The following is a 13,519-nucleotide window of genomic DNA, read 5'->3' on the forward strand; positions in this document are numbered from 1 at the left end:
GGTGGTGCATTCTATTATTGACACCTCTTCTGGAGCTTTTAATGCCTCAATTAATTCCCTTAATAGTTCTGCATGTTGAACCCTCCTTTCCCACCGTGACAGTCTGGAATGGATAGTTGATGTGACATAGGCAGAAATGGAAAAGATATTTTCTGCATGCTCCCATCATTTTTAGTGCTCGTATCATTGCAACCAAATATGCTGCCTGTGCTGAAAAATAAGATGGTAGCTGTTGCTGGGATGCTATTACATATTCCCCATTTATGCAGCATACCACTGCCACACCAGTATGTCTCCTTCCTGTCTCTGGGTCAATACTTGAGGATCCCTCAATATAGACCATGTCTGCCCCTGCTATTTCTTCCTCTTTTACCTGCACGCCCCCTTCCATCCTGTCCATGTGTGCTGCACAGTCATGTATGTAATACCCTTCCTCTATTGGTCCTACTAGGTAGACTGCTGGGTTTACACTTCGACACCTTACCACCTGTATGGCTGGGTTTGTCAGTGTGACCTCATATCCTGATACCCTTTTGGTGGTAAATGTTCTTTTTGATTTCTCAAGAACTGCAAATAATGAGTGTTCCACCTAAAATTCTACGGGACATACCATGGTAATCTTTGATGCCTTCTCAATTGCAAACGCTGCAGCCGCGAGCAATTGTTCACAAGAGAAGTGTCCTTGCATTACTGGGCCTAAGTGTCCACTGTAGTAAGCTATTGGTTGACGTCCCTGCAGCTTCTTTGTGTGAGGACAGCCATCATCACAGGGCCATCTGAATGCGAGAACAAATAGAATTTCTCAGTATAGTTTACTGTTGCTAACACTGGTGCAACTCTCATTCATGTGAGATGTCCATTTTATGTCTCTCTTCTCTTTCTGCGCTTCCTTAAGGCTCTACATTAGGGGTTTAGTGAATGTGGCATAAACAAGTACCCAAGCTCTTTAGTAAATGCATACATCTAGGAACTTCTGTATTTCTTTCACCGTTCATGGGCGAGCGGTAGAATGAATGGCCTGTGTTTATTCAGGCATTATTCTTTGCCCTTCAATAGGGATTTTTGGCCCGAGTACACAACCTCTTTGAGACAGTACTGTAATTCTTCCTTATCCACCTTGTATCCTTTTTCTGTGAGTAGTGACAAAATGTGTACTGAGTCTTTTCTACACTCTTCTTCTGTCTCACTACATATTAACAGGTAATTTACTTATTGAATCACTATGCTTGATGTTTGCATGTTGCATAGATCCATGTGTATTATTCTATTGAAGGCGCTGTGCAATTCATAATACCCTTGAGGCAAAACAGTATGTTCAAATCTGATTTTGTGATACATGAAGGCTGTTGTTAAGTTTAAGGTTGGAGAGTCAAAATATACACAGGTGGAGCCGCTCGTGGGTTTCATAAGTCTTTACTGGGTTCAGTCTCATGGCAAGTACATAAGGGCAGAAAGGTAAGTAACTTAGGCAGGGGGAGACATCCACCTGCCCCCTCTTCCATTCAGTGCCAGGTCCCAACTGATTTTCTTAGAACCCTCATGCGCAGTGGAACACTCATGCAAGGTCCTGTCCAAACATTCCACAACACACTCAGTACAGCACCAACACATACTCACAGAATGGACAGGGGCAGATCAAAACCTAACACATCTTCCCCCTATATAACCAGACAACAACAGGATAAAACACAGGGAGAAGATGCAACATTGCTCTGAACACAAAAAAAGAATTGATACTGACCACAGAGGTCAGGTCCGAAAAATCCTCTTCAATACAACTCTGACTAACCAAGCTACAGCTCAGAGAAAAATGTGCTATCCTCACTTTACCTTACTCTAGCTCTAAACAGCTAAGCACCAACCATAGACAAACACCAACTCTGCAGCGGGCCCCACCACAGACGTCAAATAACAGGGAACCAGCCCTCATTCACCAGGCAACCATAACCACTATGTTACATGCAAAACAATCTAATCATCCAACTTCCAACTACAAGGTGTGGACACACATCTTCAAAACCTAGCACACGCGCCAGGAGTACATTTGTTCCGCAAACAAATAAGCTGACGGGACTATCCCCATCAACAGTTTTCCACATTTTAACAACATGACTGACCCTTGTCCAGTACACACAACCCATAACCAACTCCACTCACACCTCCACACAGCCTCGAATTCAGCATTAAATATGGTGAACATTAACACAAAATATGCGCCCGGAATAGAACCATAATTCAAGCCTGCAGAGAGATACTGTGCGTATATGTGGCAAAGATATTAATAGGTTAAACAAACATTTCATCTGTGTGTACCTGTGGAAAAAATAGTTTGTTAACATACCATGCATGACAAGTATTTCATTTACATTTCCTTTTCATGGGTCAATTCGACACATAACACATTACTATTGATGTGTTACACAACATTGCGCCTAGCACAAACCCATAATGGCATGCACACATCTGATATGCAACTCCAATGCACATCCTATGCCAGACCAAAGGCATAAATTGTACACTTCAAATGTACTACTAAAGCCCAATCAGTGACGTCATGTGCACATCATGCACCCAACCAAAAGCATCTACAATGCAACTTGTGTAGATACTATGCTAAACAATGGCATCACCAAAGCAAACTGTGGCACAACTATGCCGTCAAATGGCACTTCTAGTGCACTAATACACAACATATGCCAAACCAATAGCATCTAATATGCCAACAATGGCACAATCCATGCCTAACCAATGGCATCTAATATGCCAGACCACTGGCACCTGATGTGCCAAAGCATGTCACAGAACTTCCAAACCAGACTCACTCTGTAACATCATCATGCTAACTTCTAATTGGTACATCACTCTGCCCTTCCCATAATATATCAGTAGAACGAATCAGACCTAAAAGTGGAAATAATGCAAAATAAAAATAAATGCCTCCCAAATCCAAGCATTAAAGTCCTCAGAGCCCCACTGATAAGTTCATGGAAAAAAAAGAATGCAAAGTTAACACATATGATAATTCAATCTGGAATGCAGTACATTAGTTTACCAAAGTTTCCCAAAACAACATCTCCACCAGCAGTGGCAAATACTCAATCAATTAATGGATTGACCATAAGATTTGTTAAAATCACTGCGACCCCCATAAATAACTTCCAGTACTTAAGTTCAAAATGCAGTTCCTCCAACAGATTGTGCACCTCACTGCATGTCCGGGTTCGCCACTAAACTTCCATTTTAGACGTTGTCTTTGCCGACACTTCCCCACGACTCTGCAACGTGTCTGAGTTGATCCCAGCACTGACACGAGTGTTAGAAAAAATACCTTTCTTTTCTTTTTCTCGTCGGCAAAATCCACAGAAGAAAAAAATTCAAGACAACGTCCTGCTCCTTAAACCTCACAGCCTGGAAACTCACGTAGACATAGTTCCATATCAGATTGCAGTACATAAATCCTTTATACAGCACTGGCTGCCAGAACATTCAATGTTCAACGTTGTATTTCCGTATAAACACGGAAGCAGAGCACGTATCCCACGTATGGAAGGTCCTTTTCTCTGACCCTCATGAATCTCTTCGTAATGCAGTCACTGCGCTGTCAGGTCCTCGAATGCCGGCACGAACAATCTATGCCTGGCAACAATCACTGATACCCCCAGCATGAATGTGACGTCACCATTAGGATTGGAAGTGCGGCCACGGACAGATGGCTCCGCTCCAACCATCACCCTCTCGCTGCCAGACAGGGGAAGCTAGCAAGGACCATCTCAGCGCTGCATGGGCACTGCTGATAATGCCGTCGCCGGGACCGCACACTCCACGGCCCAACAACAAAGCAGCCACTAATGAGGAGGTACGTGCCAGTGCATTGGCATCTTGTTCCCTGTACGGAGAGCACCGGCCGCCCTGCTTTATTTCTCTAGTAGAGCGCTGGGACCGCCACCAGCCAAACATTGCTGGCATTTGGCACACTTGCAAGCTCCCGTGCGGCCATTCATTCAGGGTAAGAGACCATTCCCCAGGCCAGATCTCACACGCAGTAAGTAGCGCTTCCTCTGAGGGTAATTCCCGCACCATAACGGTGTCTAACAGGGTTAATACTACGGCCATATGGGTCCGTTACAGTTCACCGCCCCTTAAGGTGCAAGCGCCAGCCCCCATGAAATGAATACTTGGCGCAGTCTATTGCCGGCTCTGGCAAACGGGGCCCGCTCACCTTATGGCCAAGGGACAGCTTGGGTTGGCCGGTGGATGTCTTCTGCTCCTCTGGTGTTCTGCCTCCTTTTCTTGCTGCATGTGCCCTCTGTCACTGGACTCCTTCTCCTGAAGTGCAGCTTTCCAACCTTATACTGCTCACTCTCACCATTAGACGGTCTCTGGTACATCCTCGTCGCCAGTGTTAAGTTTAAGGTTGGAGAGTCAAAATATACACAGGTGGAGCCGCTCGTGGGTTTCATAAGTCTTTACTGGGTTCAGTCTCATGGCAAGTACATAAGGGCAGAAAGGTAAGTAACATAGGCAGGGGGAGACATCCACCGGCCCCCTCTTCCATTCAGTGCCAGGTCCCAACTCATTTTCTTAGAACCCTCATGCGCAGTGGAACACTCATGCAAGGTCCTGTCCAAACATTCCACAACACACTCAGTACAGCACCAACACATGCTCACAGAATGGACAGGGGCAGATCAAAACCTAACAGCTGTCAAGTATCTTGAATCTGGGTGCAAGAGTATAGAGAAAAGGGAATTTTTTTACGTCAATGACTGTGAAGTATTTTGCCTTTGCTGGTATATTACACAATATACACCTGCAACTATGCCTGTAATTTTGTATCCATAAGACCTCTGTTCTCATGCATATCTGCTGAATTAAGAATCCAACACTTACTTGTAACAGCGCCTCGATGTCCATGGGCTGCAAGTGCGCTATACAAATGCGAATAAATAAATAAATAAAATATTGTGGGAGGGTCTGGAACTACAGGAAATTCTGCTTTCTACCACTATATTTAGGGGATGCAAATCCTGAATGAAATACCACAATCCTCCTTTTGATTTCGTTATTGGGTAAATTGTTGTTGGAGGATGATGTCTGAATGATGCCTTATTGCCATAATATGTGCATAGTGGAATATATCCCCTCATCTGCTCCTCTGGTCAATGGGTATTGTTTTGTCTGGGGCAGTTGTGCCCCTTGTTTCAGTTTAGTTTTTACTGACCCAATCCCTTCCAGTACCCCTACATCATAAGGTCCCTTTGTCCATAACTTATTTGGCACCTCTTTGAGATCTCCCTCTGTGTGTTCGTTTTTCTTCTTCACTAACTGTGTTAGAATGGGCACCAGTTTTTCCACTACCTGAACTGGGCATGGTATCTGTATCTGGAACATCATCCCTCCCTTCTCCTTGTCATCGGTGAACAGTTGTTCGTCCAACACTCCTTGTGAGAAACTCATGGTGACAACAAGTAAGACAGACACAAGTGATCACAGTTCAGGGGTGTTTATTGAACAATGAATTATGTATGCAGGTTGGAAAAACGCCGAGTCTAAACCTAAATCTAATATGGGAGCAAGCTTTGACCTTAAAATGAAAATAAGGAAGCCCTAGTGGTGTTGTGTCAAATAAAAAGGACCTACACTATGAAGTCTATTGCCAAACCTCACACCTAATACAAAAAGGGTGTGGGATATTACTAAAGAAAGGAAAGAAGTGTTCTCAAATGATATGTCAGGATGCAGTAGTCTGGGTCTCCCTTCCCTCTGTTTTGTGCACGGGGTATGATGAGAGTCTGGAGCACAGTACAGCCTTGAGCTTCTCTAGCACAAGACCATAGTTCCATTGGCATTTCTCAGGACCGTCAATGGCTAAGTTTTGTTTCACTTGAAAGTCTCTTGCCTTCAAGGGCCTGACATGTTCAGCTAACAAAAACAAAAGTTTTTTAACAAAGAAAAGTTTGTTTCCAATATTCGCTGGTTGATGGCTTCATCTCTGGGTCCCCCTCTGCTGGGCGCTGACCCTTCTTAGTTTGTTTACCACAGTTCATGTAGGATGATGACTTCACCCCTGGGTCCCCATCTTCCAGGCGCTGACTGTTCTCAATTGGATTCCACACATTTATTTGTCAATTCTCTATTTACTTGAAGTTTGGATGATAGCTTCACCTCTGGATCTCACTCCATTGGGCTTGGACACCTTTTGACTGTCAGTACTCGAGTCATGGCTTCACCCCTGGATCTCCCTCCATCGGGCTTGCATCTCTCTTGACTGCTAGTACTTGGGTGATAGCTTCATCCCTAGATCTCCCTCTGCCGGGCTCAGACCCTTCTTCTCTGGCATCCCTCCTTCAGGTTCACTCTTGCTGTCTCTTGAATTTGCTTCCACTCTTCTCACTCTTTGGGTGTGACACATTTTCACCCTTGGATTCCCCTCTGCCGACTCCGGCCATTCTCGATTCTTAGCCTCCCTTCACTGGGTTTACTGTGGCTCTCGATCAGGATGATAGTGGGTCACCCCTTAATCCCCTTCTGTGGGTGCTGATCCCTCTTTACTTTCAATGTTCTCCTTTTTACACAGTTAAACTATTTGCGGTATTCACTTCCCTTTCTTTCACAGTGCTTGTAGATCAAAGTCTTTCGATTGTATGTGGATTTTGCTCAACTCTCTGAAGTCAAAGCCAGTTAAACGAGCACTGGAGCATCCCTCGCTCCTGCTTATGGACATAAGCTTGCCCCATGTACTGTTGACATCTGCTGCAAGACACTTGTGCGATTGTTCACAGTCTTAGGCTCTCTTCCACAAAGGTTCCATGGGTCTGGGATGAAATGGGCAAGGTCACTTCTCACCTCGCCACCCTCTTAATTCCTGTCGCCTTTCTCCTTCTCTCTGAACTGCTGCACCTGTCTAGCTGTGCCGTCGTGCTGTCTGCCGTGCTCGCCTTTCTTGTACTGAACTCTCTTGCTCCACCTTTTATCCCTGCAGGGAAAAGGAAGGGCCCCCAGGTGTGTGTGATTTAGGTCAATTGCCTGACTTTGCCTGATGCTAGGGTTGGGACATGTCAAGTAAACAGTTCTATTACAAGTCTGTTGTCTTGTGTCTCTGGAGAACGTTTTTGTGTCAGAAAAGAAAGGGGTTCGATTGTTGGAGAAAGCGGGTGGTAGAGTTTCCAGATATCCTACAGGGTTGGAAGGGAAATAGGTGATATGTGGAATTATAACCCCCAGGATGAGGGTTTGTAGTGACCTTGGGAGGGTAGGTTTTGTAGGATTTGTGACATACGCAGAAGGGCTTGTGAGAATTCGAAAAATGATAATCAGAGGGATGGAATCGGTAGGGTTTGCGGGGTAAAGGGAATAGTTAGGATCATGAAATAAACAAAGAGGATTTTGTGGGAATTGTAGTCTTCTGTCCTAGTAGATTGGGTGTTTGGGGCAAAATAATCAGAGGAATGTGGAAAAGAATATCTGGGAGTATCCGGATAAGAACCAGGATAAGCAGGAGTCTGGGAGATGTGGCTCTTAACAAGTTTACCAAATGTGAAGGGGTTGTTGGCTTTACCTTTGGCTAAGGAAGATTCAATGGGTGGAAGGAGTGGTGAGCGGGAATAGCTTATAAAATCTTCAGAAACTTCATTCCCCTCACCATCTTCCCCATGATGGTACCGCGTCTCACCTGGGGTATTCCCCCATGCATCCCCGGGAACTGGATCCAACAGCGATAGCCGTGTCCTGGCCACCTGAATTAGAAATTCACGTGGTCTTACTGGAAGAATAGCCTCAGGTTTCTCACACCTGTAATTGTCAAGGTGGGTTCAATGTACAGCACTGTTCGCCATTCCATGTATTCATCATCTGTGCCACACAGAATCACCATGTCCTTGCATATTACTACTTATTCCAACTGTAACACCATTGTTTTCCCCCTTTAAGTCATCTTTCTGGCACTGTGGTCTGAATTAGGAATTCTGAAGCCAGTCAGAACACCTTCCCCTGTATTCCAGGGACCCATCCTAGCAGAAATTAGACCCCGTAAAGTAACATGCTCTGATATACTATCTATACTGGCTGTGCTCACAAGGTGCTTTGCACATGTGCTGCAAAGAGATGAGCTGCTACCGAGGTATAGTAAATGCTGGGCGTGGAGCACACAATCCCTTTCTCTGTAAACAATATAGTTGCAATCAATTTACTGAGCAAATCTCTCCCCGATTTGTTGATGGGTGTGTTTTTGGAGTATTGTAAGGGAGCTACGAGATGTTGCGTCCCTATAGTTAATGGTACATATTTTGTTACTGGATCCGCAACCACTGCCCCTGAAAACCCCTGCGCATAGATGACTTTGTTAGATAGTGGGAATCCCCCTCTCTAATGCTGGATTTGGTTGCTTCTGTATCTATTAGAAATGAGAACTCTCTGGGTCCTATTTTCACTGTCACCTTGGGTTCCTCTCTGGGGTCGTCAGTTACTACTAGGACTGGACACACTCAAACTTACTGTGGGCCACCCTATTGCTGTGTGTTGTTTGGCAGGAAGGGAAAGGGATTCACACCTACCATGCTGACTCCTGTGTAGTGGGGCACCACGTTTTGCCCTAGCGCCACTGTGGTTCCCCGTGCTACTGTGAGTGACTCAGTCACTGCTGGGACCATTGCCCAGCTGTCAGTTGTCACTCCTTGGGGCTGCACCCCCCCTGCTGTGCTTGTACCTGCACTGGAGGACTCTATCTGCTGCCATTGGAGTCCTTGCTGTTGCACTATTTGGTATGCCTGCGCCTGTTGAAGAAACAGACAAATGCATGCTACGTGCCCCATGTTTGACATATGTAGCACAGTCCAAAGACTCTGTACCCTGTTCCTCAATTACCCCCTCTTCCTCGTGGTGAAAACCCTCTTCCCAAAGGGAAGTATCCCCCATGCATGTAGTTCGTCTGTGGTAGTTTTCCCCATTGTGGCCCATAATGGGCTGCATGTACCCTTCTTGTTGTAGTGCTTTTACTATGGGGAACGCTCCCTGCGGTGCTGGTGCCATGGCAGCAGCATCTGGAACTAACAGTACTCCTTCCATGGTGTATTTAGCCGGCTTCATTTGTACTTATTTGCTTTCTTCCTTCACAGCATTCTCCGCTGCCTGCCTTTCACTTTCCTGCTTCTTTTCACAATAGGGTATTATTGTGGCTTGTATTTGGAGCCAGCTTTCAGCTTCTATTCCCACCATCTTGTCTAAGGATGCCTATACTTCTGTTGGCAATCCTTTCAGTAGTATGTGATAGAAAAATGGTATACATTCATCCCAGGACCTTCGTGTCTCTTGAGTCCATAAATCCTGAACTCTATATATTCTGCCGGGTCGTCTTCTCCTTTCATTTTGTGAGTCATCACTGTTCCAGGTCATATCTGTCTGCAAACATGCTTCTTAGAACTTCCCAGACATGTGCTCGACAATTATTTATTTATTTATTAATATGCATATCACCATATTTGGCTTTACAGATTACATTCTTACATTCTTAAAATAATTTGACTTAACATAGTTTATCTTAAAATCATTTAATCCTTTGTTAAAAAACAACGTTAAAATATTCCGTTTATAAAATTCCACTATTATAACAACACACTTAAATAATATAAAAAACATTTTGAGATAATTCTTCAAGAATTTCCAAACAAAGCTTCAAAACAATCATCATGTGAAAAATAATATTAAGATCATGTCCTTGTAGCAATTTTTCCCATATCTCATTCATATTATTGAGATCATAGCTGTTATTATAGTCTTTCACATATCGTACTCTGACCACACATACATTTTCACAGGTTTCATATTTTTTCCAATCCATGTAAACAGTATGTATAGCGCATTTGCCCATATGTCAGGTGCTAATTTCAACAAGGCATTACATGTCATCTGGCCCCATTGCTCGTGAGGAAGTGAGAGTACCAATAAGATTTTTAATATTCTTGACCGATAAACTGCACTTCCATTCATCATATACCATTAAAGCGCTCTCTTCTGGAGGTTCAACTGCACCTAAAGTTTTTCCAACATGGTTGCAACATTCTACTTCGGCAACACAATTTACCGAAATTGTTTTCTTTGTTTTCTGATTTACAATCGATCAAAAGCATTGACTGTTATTTTGTATGGCTAAATCTGCCAAAGTCCACCGAATTTCATCAGCTTTCTTACTTATATGTTGCTGAAGCCATTTCCAGCGTTCACCTTTGGCCAACTTAATTTTCAGGTGCACCTCATAGCTATAAGATTTGATAATGGATACAATGTTCTGACTAAGCGATTATTTTGCTCTATGAATATCAAGATCATATGTGGGTCTGTTCTGAGGACACAAGTTCCATCGTTCACTTGTTGATATATAATTACGCTTCTGTGCAGTCATATTCTGAATTGCGACTATAGTGCTATCAAAGTCAATCAAGACTATAGCGACATTCTCCTCTGTTCTTAATTGATGTTTCTCAATACATTTCCCAAGTTCAGTTTGAACGATTAGATTACCCTTTGTCAGTTAGTGGGATTCCACTTTATTCGATTACCAGCATTATTAACTTCAATGTTTCCCACTAGATCATACTTGTTAGCCTTTGTTTTATCATTCTTCATTAATAGATAAAGGGGAAGATGGTTGCTCTCTTCCCTGCAACCAATAGTCATTTCACATACTATGTCTTCTGCACATTCATTGATCACAAAATTGTCGATGGTTGACATACTCACTCTGCCATTGCGCGTAGGATTTTGTCTTTTGTCACTCGGATATGACCCATTCATCACACTTAAGTTAAAACGACAGATCAATTAATTGCCAATCTTAGCCTGTGTGTTACCAATGACACCATTATGAGGCCCAGACGTATACTCTATGACGTCCTCCCTAGAGAAATTAGCCAAAACTGTGTTAAAAAGTACCTAGCAAAATAACTGGGTATTTATCATTACATTCCTTTAAAATCAGTCGAATGGTTTGAGAATTTCTTTTATTATATTTGCCATTCGGCGTATTATAAAGATTAATAACTAGCATAGTTAGCCCAGAAAGGTTTATATTGTGAATCCACACTGCTAATACCATATCAGTTGACCATTTTAGAGTCTTCACCTGTCCATGGATCACGTATGGAAGTCAATAGGCTGCCTTTAGGATGTCCTAAAGGACCCTGTATCGCTAAGCTTTGGAAGGTGTGTCGTCCATCAATATCACATTTTTTGCATAACCACGTTTCTTGTAGCACTACTACTGCAAACAAGTGCATATTTGCTAACAGTCCTTCCTCAGCTGTATAATGGGAATTACCTCTGGTGTTCCAAGATAACACTAGATTCGTTTGTTCGTGAAAGTGGGCTTTAAAGGCTACCAGGAGCCATTGCCAGCAGCCATCAGACATCTCTAGAGGAGTCTGTACTTGTTCAATGCTTGACAATTAATTAATGGATCTCCGTCATGAGCACCAGTGCCCAATTTCACTCCTTTGTAGCCTGCCTGATACCAAATTTTGTCTGCCTGTTCTCGTATGATTGCAGCAAATAAACTTTTCATATCCCCTATGGTCAGCGTCACCACTGCTGTCTTTTTTTCTAGTGCCTGTATCCATTTACTAGCCCCCACCACGAGATAAGGTGAACAACATATTAGGTTATCCCGGTACAATGTTTGCAAGGGCACATAATGGGCTCCCCCTCGTCCCTTCTGTAATAATGGCATTACTTGCATTTTTGGTCCTGCCCCTCCTTCCTTGACAACTTGTGTTATTCCCATTATTACCTTCCCCATCCTACTGCATGAGGAGGTGGACCAATCCCTACCACAACTGTCTCTGTCATGTTGTTTCTGTTCCTTTCTTCGCCTTCTCCTTAGTGTCCATTCATCACTGTTCCCATCACTTCATTAATCTCTTATTAACCGTTCATCTGACACTATGTCTTCCTCGTTCCCCTCATTGTCTTTTCCCATTTCCCCTTATCCGTCCTCTGCATCTAATTTGAATTGTATTCTTCCCAATATTCATTCCCCTTTGTCCTTCCTCCTGACCTCCTCTTCGATCACCCATTCTGCTTCACTGAACAACCCATAGACTTGCTGAGGCGTGTTCTTCTGGATGTCTACTAGATATCTTCTTTGACCCCATGTATGTATCTCCTATCTTTGTCCCTCTTTTTCCCCTGTGCTTTCCCCTAATCTAGTTTAGATGTTTCCCATCGCGGGTTTGTGTTCCCTGGAGGTCAGCCTCGATACCCTCAGTAGTCTGGGGAGGACTGAGATATATTGCTGCAGCCTTCAAAAAAGAACTCAGTGGTCCGTTAATTAGTGCATAATAAAAAACATATACTCAAAAAATGGAGCACAAACCGGGCAAGAAGGAACGCTGTTAATTACAGCTGGGGAGCACAAATCAAAAACAACAGGGGAGTATGGAGCGGATAGGTGTATGGAACGGATGAATATATGAAGTGGATGTATATTCAGAGTAAATGAAGGGATGCAGCCAGCAGATCGGTGCATGGAGAGGTTGAGTGTATGAAGCCGAGGGGAGTATGGAGCAGATAGGCGTATGGAACTGATGAATATATGAAGTGGATGTATATTCAGAGTAAATGAAGGTATAGGACAGGTGAGTGTAGAGATGAATATATAGAACAAGATATTACTGCTGGATGCGTGAAAATCACAAGTGATTAAAACGGATGAGTGCAGAGAGGATGAGTGCGTGGAACGGTTAATGTGCGTGGAGCGGATGAGTCCGTAGAGGGGGAGAGTCCGTAGAGGAGGTAAGTCCGTTGAGGGGGTGAGTCCGTAGAGGGAGTGAGTTCGTAGAGGGGGTGAGTCCATAGAGGGGGTGAGTCCATAGAGGGGGTGAGTGTGTAGAGGGGGTGAGTACGTAGAGCGGTGAGTGCATAGAGGGGGTAAGTGCGTAAAACAGGTAAACGCATAGCACGTGTGAGGGCATAAAGCGGATGAGTACCTGGAGCGAACGAGTGCCTGAAGCGATCGAGTGCCCAGAGTGAACTGACGTGTCGCGCAGAGCCGACGAGTACTTAGAACGAACGAGCACTGACGCATCCAGTACTGATGAGTGCGTAGAATGGATGAGTACGTTGAGCTACTGAATGCGTAGAGCATGAAGCAGTCAGGAGTGCATGCCTGGGACAGTCAAGAGTGCACGCCTGGGTCAGTCAAAAATGCATGCGTGAGGCAGACGAGAGGGCATGCGTGGTGCAGACAAGTGGACAGTCGTGTGGCGGACAAGAGTGCATTCGCAGAGCAGACTAGACCGCGCAAGGCGGACCAGAGTGTATTGGACCAGACTGGGGTGCATAGAATGGATAGGTGTCCATGGTACGGACTGGAACGCATAAATTGCGTGACGTATATAGCATGGTTAAGAATGCAAGGAACGTTTGAAAGATCATATAACTCATCATATCACACCACCATTCTTACTCTCTCCTTTACATCACCACTCAACTAGAACACAGAGATACTATGACACCATTCGGTATAACT

The 13,519-nt window shown here is 44.1% G+C and overlaps 1 protein-coding gene across 1 annotated transcript in view; it reads right to left on the bottom strand.

Annotated features, from left to right (window-relative positions):
• The window catches only part of LOC138497352 (protein THEMIS3-like), a 371,532-nt gene that overhangs the window by 43,891 nt on the left and 314,122 nt on the right, over positions 1–13,519 (bottom strand). The window lies entirely within an intron of this gene.

Source organism: Ambystoma mexicanum, chromosome 5q, assembly GCF_040938575.1.
Source record: "Ambystoma mexicanum isolate Mex_15411 chromosome 5q, UKY_AmexF1_1, whole genome shotgun sequence".
Taxonomy (NCBI): domain Eukaryota; kingdom Metazoa; phylum Chordata; class Amphibia; order Caudata; family Ambystomatidae; genus Ambystoma; species Ambystoma mexicanum.